The 11,020-nt window shown below is 42.3% G+C and overlaps 1 long non-coding RNA gene and 1 other non-coding gene across 3 annotated transcripts in view; one reads left to right on the forward strand and one right to left on the reverse strand.

Moving 5' to 3' along the window:
• Positions 1 to 10,229, forward strand: part of LOC139029928 (uncharacterized) — a 40,929-nt gene extending 30,700 nt beyond the window's left edge. For both annotated transcript variants that reach the window (XR_011482247.1, XR_011482248.1), the window contains 3 exons: positions 4,781 to 4,855; positions 5,701 to 5,830; positions 10,007 to 10,229. This is a non-coding gene — a long non-coding RNA (uncharacterized lncRNA). The remainder of the gene's footprint in view (positions 1 to 4,780; positions 4,856 to 5,700; positions 5,831 to 10,006) is intronic.
• Positions 1,692 to 1,765, reverse strand: TRNAE-UUC (transfer RNA glutamic acid (anticodon UUC)). The gene has a single exon. It is a non-coding gene; the product is annotated as a tRNA-Glu (tRNA).
• Positions 10,230 to 11,020: the final 791 nt, after the last annotated feature.

Here is an 11,020-nt window from a genome sequence, read left to right on the forward strand (position 1 = left end):
TGAGGAACAAAAGAGGCTTGTGTTCCAAGCCTTCTTTTCAAACCCCTAAACGTTGAATTCTCTGTCCCTGTTTCTTGGCCTGGCATGTGATTTCCCCCAACAGCCTCCTCCCACCCCTTTCTCAGCAACAGTCTCCGATCCTGGCAGCAAACAAACGGCATGTAAAACTGGGCACATTTTTATTCCACACAGATAGGGTTATATAAATCTTGTTTTACAGTATTTTTTTTTTTTTGCCTTTTATTTCATTCAGCAGTTTGCTTGGATTCTTTACGTGCCATATCCCATGGTTGGTTTTGTTTTCTGTTTCAGGTAAATATACCAATTAAAATGACTTTCATCCAGGTAATCACATATTTATCAAGGGCCTACCGTTGGCAGTTGCCCTGCCAGATGCTATTATAATCAGAGGGCTTCTCCATATTCTTTTAAGCTAGTTTTTTGTCCAAAAAAATTCTGCTTTTGATGTCATCCTCTACCCCCTTTTATTTTCTTTCTTTTTTAAAAAGGGGTTGGTTTAGCTAAAAGAGATAATTCCGATTTGATTACTCCCTGTTCTGAAGGGTCAGTGCTCTGAGACTGAGACTACATCAGACTATGTCACATTTTCTCATCTTCTAATGTGCTTCTGAGGGCATCTTCACCTTGCTGCATATGCCTTCTTATTTTTCTAAAGTTAACTCAACATGATGACTTCAGGGAAATTTCCTGGACTACTCTGATTCAGACTTTCCTCTCCCAGGCTCGCTTGAGTCCACCACTCTTGCAGAAATCATTGCAATTGGACTGTGAACACTGCTTGACTTGTCGGTCTCCATTATTAGGATAGAAGCCAGGTGGGGGCCATGCTGGTTGGACTTACTGTCCCCTAATAGAAAATATAAAATCAATGAATGAGCACAAGTTTACTGAGTACCCACTATGTGTCAGTCACTGTGTGAGGATCTACAGGTACCAAAATCTAGAGGAAAGATACATACAAGATTAATAATCATACATGTCACTATATAATCTTGAACTGACCTGTGCTTTGAAGGAAAAGAACAGGATGTTAGAAGACTGTGTGGTAGGAGTCCTTGAATACTCAGGACTTTCACCTTGGCAGGAATGGAGAGGGAAAGTTAGCAGGTGTACTGGATGAGTCGATAGATAAGTGAGGGAGTGAAGGGGAAAGGGAACTTCATAGGACAAGCTGACTTGGCTTGTCCTGTGTACCTTGTTCAGGTGAGAGTACTTCAATTTTTTTCTTGGAAATCCAAGCCTCTTTCATTTTCATCCTGACTTATGACTCTTTCTAGCAATGGGTACTTGACCTAAACAAATTGGATATGTCATCTCTCAGGCCCTCTCCCATGTGATTAGTCTAGGGATCTTGGCAAAACTATGGAGAAAAACATTTCTTTCTTTGAGCACTTGGGAGTTTCTGCTCAAAAGAGAAGAGAAAAGATGGATTGAGACAAACAGATTACTGATAATTCTTTTCTTTAGCACCTCCTGAATCCAGACATGCCTGAAACTCATGTAGATACAGCTGTGACTAAATTCATATATGTATGGCTCTTAAGTCTATTGACTAAACAATTCTCTTTATTTGGCTTAAGCTCATATTCATAGGGCTTCAGTTACTTGCAACTTAAAGTGTCTCTCTCTTTTTTTTTATGGCTATACCACGTGGCTTGTGGAGATTTTAGTTCCCTGACCAGGGATTGAACCCTGGGCCCTCAGCACTGAAAGTGCAGAGTCCTAACCACTGGACTGTCAGGGAATTCTCTAAAGTGTCTTTTTTAATACAATGATTTTAACTAATGTCAGTTGTTTGTTATATCCAAAGGTAGTAGGGGAGGCCTGCTAAAGCAATTGAGGAGGTCATTGAGCCAGGAAGAGCATAACCCAAACACACCAATATTTCCTGCACCAGGAGGGAGTCCTCCTCAGGTTGTATGTTCTACAGTCTCTTTCCCATGGACCCAGACCCTTGGGTCTGCATCAGTGTTTGAGTGTTGTAGATGTGAAAATCGATCAGTCGTGTCTGACTCTTTGTGACCCCATGAACTGCAACACGCCAGCCCTTCCTGTCCATCACCAACTCCCGGAGTTTACTCAAACTCATGTCCATTGAGTCGGTGATACCATCCAACCATCTCATCCTCTGTCGTCCCCTTCTCCTCCTACCCTCAATCTTTCCCAGCATCAGGGTCTTTTCAAATGAGTCAGCTCTTTGCATCAGGTGGCCAAAGTATTGGAGTTTCAGCTTCAGCATCAGTCCTTCCAATGAACACTCAGGACTGATCTCCTTCAGGATGGACTGGTTGGATCTCCTTGCAGTCCAAGGGACTCTCAAGAGTCTTCTCCAACACCACAGTTCAAAAGCATCAATTCTTTGATGCTCAGCATTCTTTATAGTCCAACTTTCACATCCATACATTACTACTGGAAAAACAATAGCCTTGACTAGACAGACCTTTGTTGACAAAGTAATGTCTCTGCTTTTTAATATGCTATCTACGTTGGTCATAACCTTCCTTCCAAGGAGTAAGCGTCTTTTAATTTTATGGCTGCAATCACCATCTGCAGTGATTTTGGAGCCCCCCAAAATAAAGTCTGACACTGTTTCCACTCTTTCCCCATCTATTTCCCTGAAGTGATGGGACCAGATGCCATGATCTTAGTTTTCTGAATGTTGAGCTTTAAGCCAACTTTTTCCCTCTCCTCTTTCACTTTCAAGTGGCTCTTTAGTTCTTCTTCACTTTCTGCCATAAGGGTGGTGTCATCTGCATATCTGAGGTTATTGATATTTCTCCTGGCAATCTTGATTCCAGCTTGTGTTTCTTCCAGCCCAGCGTTTCTCATGATGTACTCTGCATATAAGTTAAATAAGCAGGGTGACAATATACAGCCTTGACATACTCCTTTTCCTATTTGGAACCAGTGTGTTGTTCCATGCTCAGTTCTAACTGTTGCTTCTGGAGCTGCATACAGGTTTCTCAAGAGGCAGGTCAGGTGGTCTGGTATTCCCATCTCTTTCAGAATTTTCCATAGTTTACTGTGATCCACACAGTCAAAGGCTTTGGCATAGTCAATAAAGCAGAAATAGATGTTTTTCTGGAACTCTCTTGCTTTTTTGATGATCCAGCGGATGTTGGCAATTTGATCTCTGGTTCCTCTGACTTTTTTAAGACCAGTTTGACATCTGGAAGTTCATGGTTCACATATGGTTGAAGCCTGGCTTGGAGAATTTTGAGCATTATTTTACTAGCATGTGAGATAATGCTATTGTACAGTAGTTTGAGCATTCTTTGGCATTGTCTTTCTTTCAGATTGGACTAAAAATTGACCTTTTCCAGTCCTGTGGCCACTGCTGAGCTTTCCAAATTTGCTGACATACTGAGTGCAGCACTTTCACAGCCTCGTCTTTTAGGATTTGAAATAGCTCAGTTGGAATTGGAATTCCATCACCTCCACTAGCTTTGTTCATAGTGATGCTTCCTATGGCCCACTTGACTTCACATTCCAGGATATCTGGCTCTAGGTGAGTGATCACACCATCGTGATTATCTGGGTCGTGAAGATCTTTTTTGTACAGTTCTTCTGTGTATTCTTGCCACCTCTTCTTAATATCTTCTGCTTCTGTTAGGTCCATAACATTTCTGTCCTTTATCGAACCTATCTTTGCATGAAATATTCCCTTGGTATCTCTAATTTTCTTGAAGAGATCTCTAGTCTTTCCCATTCTGTTGTTTTCCTCTATTTTGTTGCATTGATCGCTGAGGAAGGCTTTCTTATCTCTCCTGGCTATTCTTTGGAACTCTGCATTCAAATGGGAATATCTTTCCTTTTCTCCTTTGCTTTTCATTTCTCTTCTTTTCACAGCTATTTGTAAGGCTTCCTCAGACAGCCATTTTGCTATTTTGCATTTCTTTTTCTTGGGAATCATCTTGATCTCTGTCTCCTGTACAATGTCACAAACCTCCGTCCATAGTTCATCAGGCACTCTGTCTATCAGATCTAGCCCCTTAAATCTATTTCTCACTTCCACTGTATAATCATAAGGGATTTGATTTAGGTCATATCTGAAAGATCTAGTGGTTTTCCCTACTTTCTTCAATTTAAGTCTGAATTTGGCATTAAGGAGTTCATTATCTGAGCGACAGTCAGCTCCTGGTCTTGTTTTTGCTGACTATATAGAGCTTCTCCATCTTTGGCTGCAACGAATATAATCAATCTTATTTTGGTATTGACCACCTGGTGATGTCCATGTGTTGAGTCTTGTCTTATGTTGTTGGAAGTGGGTGTTTGCTATGACCTGTGCATTCTCTTGGCAAAACTCTATTAGCCTTTGCCCTGCTTCATTCCGTACTCCAAGGCCAAATTTGCCTGTTACTCCAGGTGTTTCTTGACTTCCTACTTTTGCATTCCAGCCCCCTGTAGTGAAAAGGGCATCTTTTTTAGTTGCTAGTTCTAAAAGGTCCTGTAGGTCTTCAAAAACCGTCAGCTTCAGCTCCTTCAGCATTACTGGTTGGGACATAGACTTGGATTACCATGATATTATTGAATGGTTTGCCTTGGAAATGAACAGAGATCATTCTGTCATTTTTGAGATTGCATCCAAGTACTGCATTTCAGACTCTTTTGTTGACTATGATGGCTTCTCCATTTCTTCTAAGGGATTCCTGCCCACAGTAGTAGATATAATAGTCATCTGAGTTAAATTCTCCCATTCCAGTCCATCTTAGTTCGCTGATTCTTAGAATGTTGACATTCACTCTTGTCATCTTGCCAGATACCCCACGTCCAAGGTAAGGAGCAGTGGCTGTGCTTTGCTGGAGCAACCATGAAGAGATGTCCCACATCCAAGGTAAGAGAAACCCAAGTAAGATGGTAGGCACTGAGAGAGGGCATCAGAGGGCAGACAGACTGAAACCACAATCACAGACAACTGGCCAATTTGATCACACGGACCACAGCCTTGTCTAACTCAATGAAACTAAGCCATGCCATGTGGGGCCACCCAAGATGGACAGGTCATAGTGGAGAGGTCTGACATAATGTGGTCCACTGGAGAAGGGAATGGCAAACCACTTCAGTATTCTTGCCTTGAGAACCCCATGAACAGTATGAAAAGGCAAAAAGATAGGACACTGAAAGAGGAACTCCGCAGGTCAGTAGGTACCCAATATGCTACTGGAGATCAGTGGAGAAATAACTCCAGAAAGAATGAAAGGATGGAGCCAAAGCAAAAACAATACCCAGTTGTGAACGTGACTGGTGATAGAAGCAGGGTCCGATGCTGTAAAGAGCAATATTGCATAGGAACCTGGAATGTTAGGTTCATGAATCAAGGCAACTTGGAAGTGGTCAAGCAGGAAATGGCAAGAGGGAATGTTAACATAGACTATACAGTCCATGGAATTCTCCAGGCCAGAATGTTGGAGTGGGTAGCCTTTCCCTGCTCCAGGGAATCTTCCCAACCCAAGGATCAAACCCAGGTCTCCTGCACTGCAGGAAGATTCTTTACCAGCTGAGCCACAAGGGAAGCCCTTGAGTGTTGAAAGCAAACAGCAAATTAGCCAAGATAGTGGTGGTCAGGCTTTCTCACCCCACAGCCTCTCGCCCCACGTTTTGTAAACACGTGGTTATGTAACGGTTGAGATCACTTATACCACTGCATGTGTGCATCACAATGTACTCACTTGGCCACAGGTCGCTTCTGTTCTGTTTGCCTATATAAGCTCCACCTGAAAAGCCCTCGTGGCTGCATCATGGCTGCGTCTGCTGGGTCCACTGTGGGAGAGTACAGCATGTCTGCCGCTACAGCTGCGGTGCTAGTCAGGTGAGTTTTCTTCCAGCTTCTCCACTCTCGCCTCGCCTACCGTGGGTTCAGCGAACAGTGAGATACAAGACAAGGGTCTAGCAATAGATGGATGTATTGAGGGAGGGCTGATAGAAGGAGATGCAAATAGGAACCTTCCCAGGCCCTGGCCCGAGGTTCTGAAAAACCACAAGCTGCTTCTATGTTGGAGGAATGTGGAATAACCCTGATTTAAGAGTGGAGAGCTGGCAGGCGAACTGGCTTTTGCTGGACTGTGTGAATCGAACCTGCAGGGCCAGGAAGCTTTGGACTGTCAGTGGCTTCCGTGAGCAGCAGCACCAGTGGGTATGACTGCCATCTAGTGCCAGATGTCACCTTCTGCAAGTTGTTTACTTGCTGTTTCCAGCTGAAGGGCATTTTGGGAGCCAAATGGAGGTAGGAGGTCATTACCTCTATCATCAGGAAGAACTTAAAATCAGGCTTTTGATATTATCTCTAATTTATCTTATTATACATACAGTCCAGAATCAAACTGATTGGATGGAATAAAAGGGCAATCATTCTACAATATAAAATTTGTGTCTCATTTCAAACCTCTAGGTTACTGTGAATTTCATAGATGATAGATAATCTTTTTTATAAAGAAATCCTGGAATGGTCACATTTATGATTCAGGAGTCTTGTAGAAACAGGTAGCACACTTCAAAGGGGTGGCTGGGAAGAGTTTAATGAAAGGGCTGGTCAGAAAGGATGGGAAAGGGCTCAGGGAAACAATCAAGACCAGGAAAGTACTCTAGAGTTAGTGACAGTCGGAAGCAGCCAGCACTCATAGGCCAGATGGAGCAAAAGCATCAGAGGGCCCAGAAGGACTGTTCCAGGGAGAGAGCCACTCAGCAGTTGCTGTGGCCTCAGCTGCGGTTCTTGGTTGGGAAGCACGCCCTTAGAGGAGGAGTCACATGAAAGCAGTGTGATAAGGAATCCCTGGGCAGATCGGAAGGGGTGGGGGCGCAGAAGCGGGGCAGAGAAGGAGAGATCAGCAGGATGTTCTCTCAGGCAGAGTTCTGTGCATGACGGTGTTAGCCTGACCCCTCAGAGGAAATTTGAGGGGTAGGTTATTTCTCGGAAGGTCTGCCTGGAGGCAAAGAGGCTTGGCACTGAGACTCTTAACTTGCAGTCATTGGTCAGGTGGATGGGGATGAGAAAGCAGGGCATTACATAGGACCTGGACCGTCTAAATATTCAGTTAGGGTGAAGCGCTAACTCCGGGGCTCTGAGAGCACCACCTGGGCACAGCTGAAGGTTCTGGGTGTTAGAAGAGCATGCTGAAAATCACTACAAAGTCATCCAAAGGGATCTGTGTGAAGCAAGAGCATCTGTTTCTACCGGGGATTAAGTCAGTGAGACATGATGGTTTAGTTAACTCCTGAAGGAGGAAGACACTGTGATGGATTTGGGGTACAAGAGGTTTATTTAGGGGAGAGGGTAATGCCTGATAAAGGGGGGCCTCAACACAGTCTGAGCTGACATTCTCAGCCAATCCCATGGAAACTCTAAAACAAAGATTGTCCATTAGAGGAATTATGCAGTGGGCAGAAGTGACCAGGCCCTCATACCCCTTGCATGTCCAGGAATTGATTGGTAGCCAACCGGGAAGGGCACGGATCCTGAAGGTGGTACCACTGGAGGCTCTTGGATAAAGGTGCTCCTTGTGGCCGAATGGCAAGTTCTTTTACAAGGGAGGTCCAAATGGAGCACTCCCTCAGCTGCCACACTTAATCAAATGCGGTGTTTCTGTTGTCTCAGCCACCCCCTCAACATCAGGAAAGAAGAGCTTGCCTGCACGGAATAGAGAAACAAAAGGCTGAGGGACCTTCCTGGTGGTCCACTGGCTAAGAATCTGCCTGCCAATGCAAAGGATATGGGTTCGACCCCTGGTTAGGGAATTAAGACTGAGTCTACATGCTACAACTGAAGCCCAAACATCACAAAAAACATCCCATGCCCTGCAACTAAGACCCAGCACAGCCACATAGATGAAATAAATAAACACTAAAAGAAAACAAAAGAAACAATAGGCCCAGAGAGAAATGTTGTCTTGGTGGCTCACTTGAGTACATAAATGCAGCTATACCTGAAGTCCAGTCGCATGCTTGGCTTTTTTAGTTATGTGAACCAGTGAACAGTCTTTCTGCTGAAGCCAGTTTGAGCTTGGGTTTTCTTTTTCAGCAAAAGAAAACTTCCTGATTAATATGCTCTTTGAGCTTTACTTTCCTTGACTGTAAAATGTGACTTGGGGTTTGAGAAGGAAGAAGGACAACAAATGAAAAAGCACAGGCGCAGAATAGATGTCCCCAAATAGTATTTAAAACTATCAGAGAAAAAGGAAAAGGAGGCAAAGCGAGGCAGGGACACCTCTGGAGGGCCCTCTGTGTCCAGGGCCGGCCAGTGGGCTGAGTTCGGTGCTCAGCAAAGGCTGGTACCTGTCTTGCACTTTCCAGAGGTACTCAGCTATAAAACAGGGCTGGTCTCTTAAGTTGCTTCGAGCCTGTGACTTCCCTGCAGTGAATGCTCCCTGATTCAGTGTGTTACTGGCCTCATAGGAAGAAAAGAAAAGCTCTCTTTCAGGACAAGATGAGAGAGTCTTCTCACTCTCTTTTTCTTTATATGGACAGTTCTCTGTATTTATTTTTGTTACTATTATTGTTTGTAGACTATTCCTTTGTGGAAATATGTGAAGTTTATAACAAAATAAAAAGAATAAATATGAAATGACTACCTTTGCAGTGTTGTGATGATACCAAAGCTTTAGGGGGGAAAACCAAGAAAGAACAAAGACCTATAATTTATAACTCGAGTTATTTTTGGTTTTCCAAGAGGAATAAGAAATTTTATATTTTAAAGATCTGTTGAGTTTCCTACTGTTCTTCTCATCTCCCACCAAAATTACAAAAACTTTGACTCCCCAGTAGAGATTTTGTGTTCTGAATGTTAAAACAATGACAGGAGTTGGGGAGAGAAGGCATTGTTACATCTCAATTCTCCCAATCTCCCTGAGGAAGCACATGTCCTAATTACAGGAGCGAACAAAAAGTGGCTTTGAATAGCCATTTTGGTTCATCAAGTATTTAATACCTATTATTAAAGAAGCTTCTGACTGTCTAATTGCATATCGTGAGACTAAAGCAACTACAGGTATTTTAGCAGCACACGTGAAAGATCTTGAACAAAGTTAGAAATAACAACAAAAGCCAGAGGAAAGTGGACTTCTCTGCCATCTGTCCTAGTTCTTTCTTACTTTCTGTCTTTAAGTCAGGGATAAACCAGATGACCTTTACTGATCCTTCTCATTTTTCTCAGTATCTGTGAGACCCCAAAAGCCCACCTGTATATAATTTCTTTATGAAGCCCACCCCAGAATTTTCTGGCAGAGTTAGTTATTACTTCCTGGATCCCTGTGGTTGCCAGCACCCAGGATGGCTCTTAGTCATGTTCCTGGGATACATGCCCTCATTTAAAGTCTTGCCACCTTGGATAAAGCTGACCTGTATAACCAATAGGAAACTGCAGAAATGACAGAGTGTAGCTTCTGAAGTTAGACCATAAAAGATACTGTGGATTCCTTATTGTTCTTCCACCTACTTCCACACTGAAAGACCAGCTGCCATGTCATAAGGACACTCAAGCACCCAATGGAGAAGTCCACATGGCTTTTCAAGAACTGAGGCTTCTTGCCATTAGCCAGTGTGGTGGTTTTAAAAGATGTTCACCATTTCTTTGATACATCTCTCAAGAGGTAGAGCTTAATTCCCTTCTTGAGTATGGACTGGACTTATTAACTCACTTCTTTTTAAAATAATTATTTACATTGTTATACTGTCTTTGCTTATTTTGAGCATTTTTTTTTTTTTTGTATCCTAAACTAATGGGCATGGAATTTTTATTCACCACAGTATTTTAACGAAGGTAAGAATTACAACTCTTTTTCTGGCCATGCCCTGTGGCATGAGGGATCTTAGTTTCCTGACCAGGGATTGAAACTCTGCTCCCAGCAATGGAAGCACAGAGTCTTAACCACTGGACCACCAAGGAAGTCCCAACTCACTTCTAATAAATAAAATATTGAAGACAGGATAGTTTGTGACTTCTGAGACTTGGTCGTGAGCGAAACTGCAACTTGACCCGAGCCCTCTCTTTTAGATCACTTGATCTGGAGGGAATCTGCTGACATGTCATGAGGGTACTCAAATATCCCTGCGGATAAGACCACGAGGTGAGGAACGGGGGCTTCCTGCCAACAGCCACATGTGAGTCACCTTGGAAGCATATCCTCTAGCTCCAGTCAAGTCAGATGGCTGGAGCTCTGTTGACAGCTTGATTGCCACCTCCTTATGAGACATTCTGTGCCAGAACCATGTGGTTAAGCTGCTCACAAATTTATAGTCATTTAAGCTTTTAATTAAGTCTTAAATCTACATATCTAGTTTAATATTGATACCATTAACTAAATTAGAGAAGGAAAATTTATTTATTTTCACTTCTAATGTATCAAAACAAACTTTATTATTTCTGGGTTATTTTTGTCCATATATATGCCATACTTAACAGTTAAGAGCTAAGGCTGCGGTGTATTATTTGTGGAGGTATACTGACCAATGAAACAATGAAACTGTCAAAACTTAAATAGCATATACAAACAAAATGCAAATAAATAAGTTAAAAATAAAAATAATCTTTTCTAAATTGAAGTACAATTAACAAATTGTTTCAGGTATACAACACAATGATTTGATATTTTGTAAATACTACTAAATATCAAATCATTAAATGATCACCACAATAAGTCTAGTTAATATCCAATACCATACATAGTTACAAAATCTTCCTTTCTTATCAAAATAACCTTTCAAAAGAAAGATTACTGAATTAAAGAGGCAACAGAAAAATAGCTGAACTGCTTTGAAAAACAGTTTGGCAGTTCCCAAAAAGTTAAATGTAAAGTTACCATGTGTACTTAGTCCTTCAGTCTTGTCTGACTCTTTGTGACCCCAAGGACTGTGCCTGCCAGCCTCCTCTGTCCATGGGGATTCGCCAGGCAAAAACACTGGAGTGGATTGCCATGCCCTCCTCCAGATAAAGTTACCATATTATCTTATATGATAATTGATAATTGATAATATCAATTATCAATTGATAATTCATAATATATGATAA

Source organism: Odocoileus virginianus, chromosome 20 (assembly GCF_023699985.2).
Source record: "Odocoileus virginianus isolate 20LAN1187 ecotype Illinois chromosome 20, Ovbor_1.2, whole genome shotgun sequence".
NCBI classification, from domain to species: domain Eukaryota; kingdom Metazoa; phylum Chordata; class Mammalia; order Artiodactyla; family Cervidae; genus Odocoileus; species Odocoileus virginianus.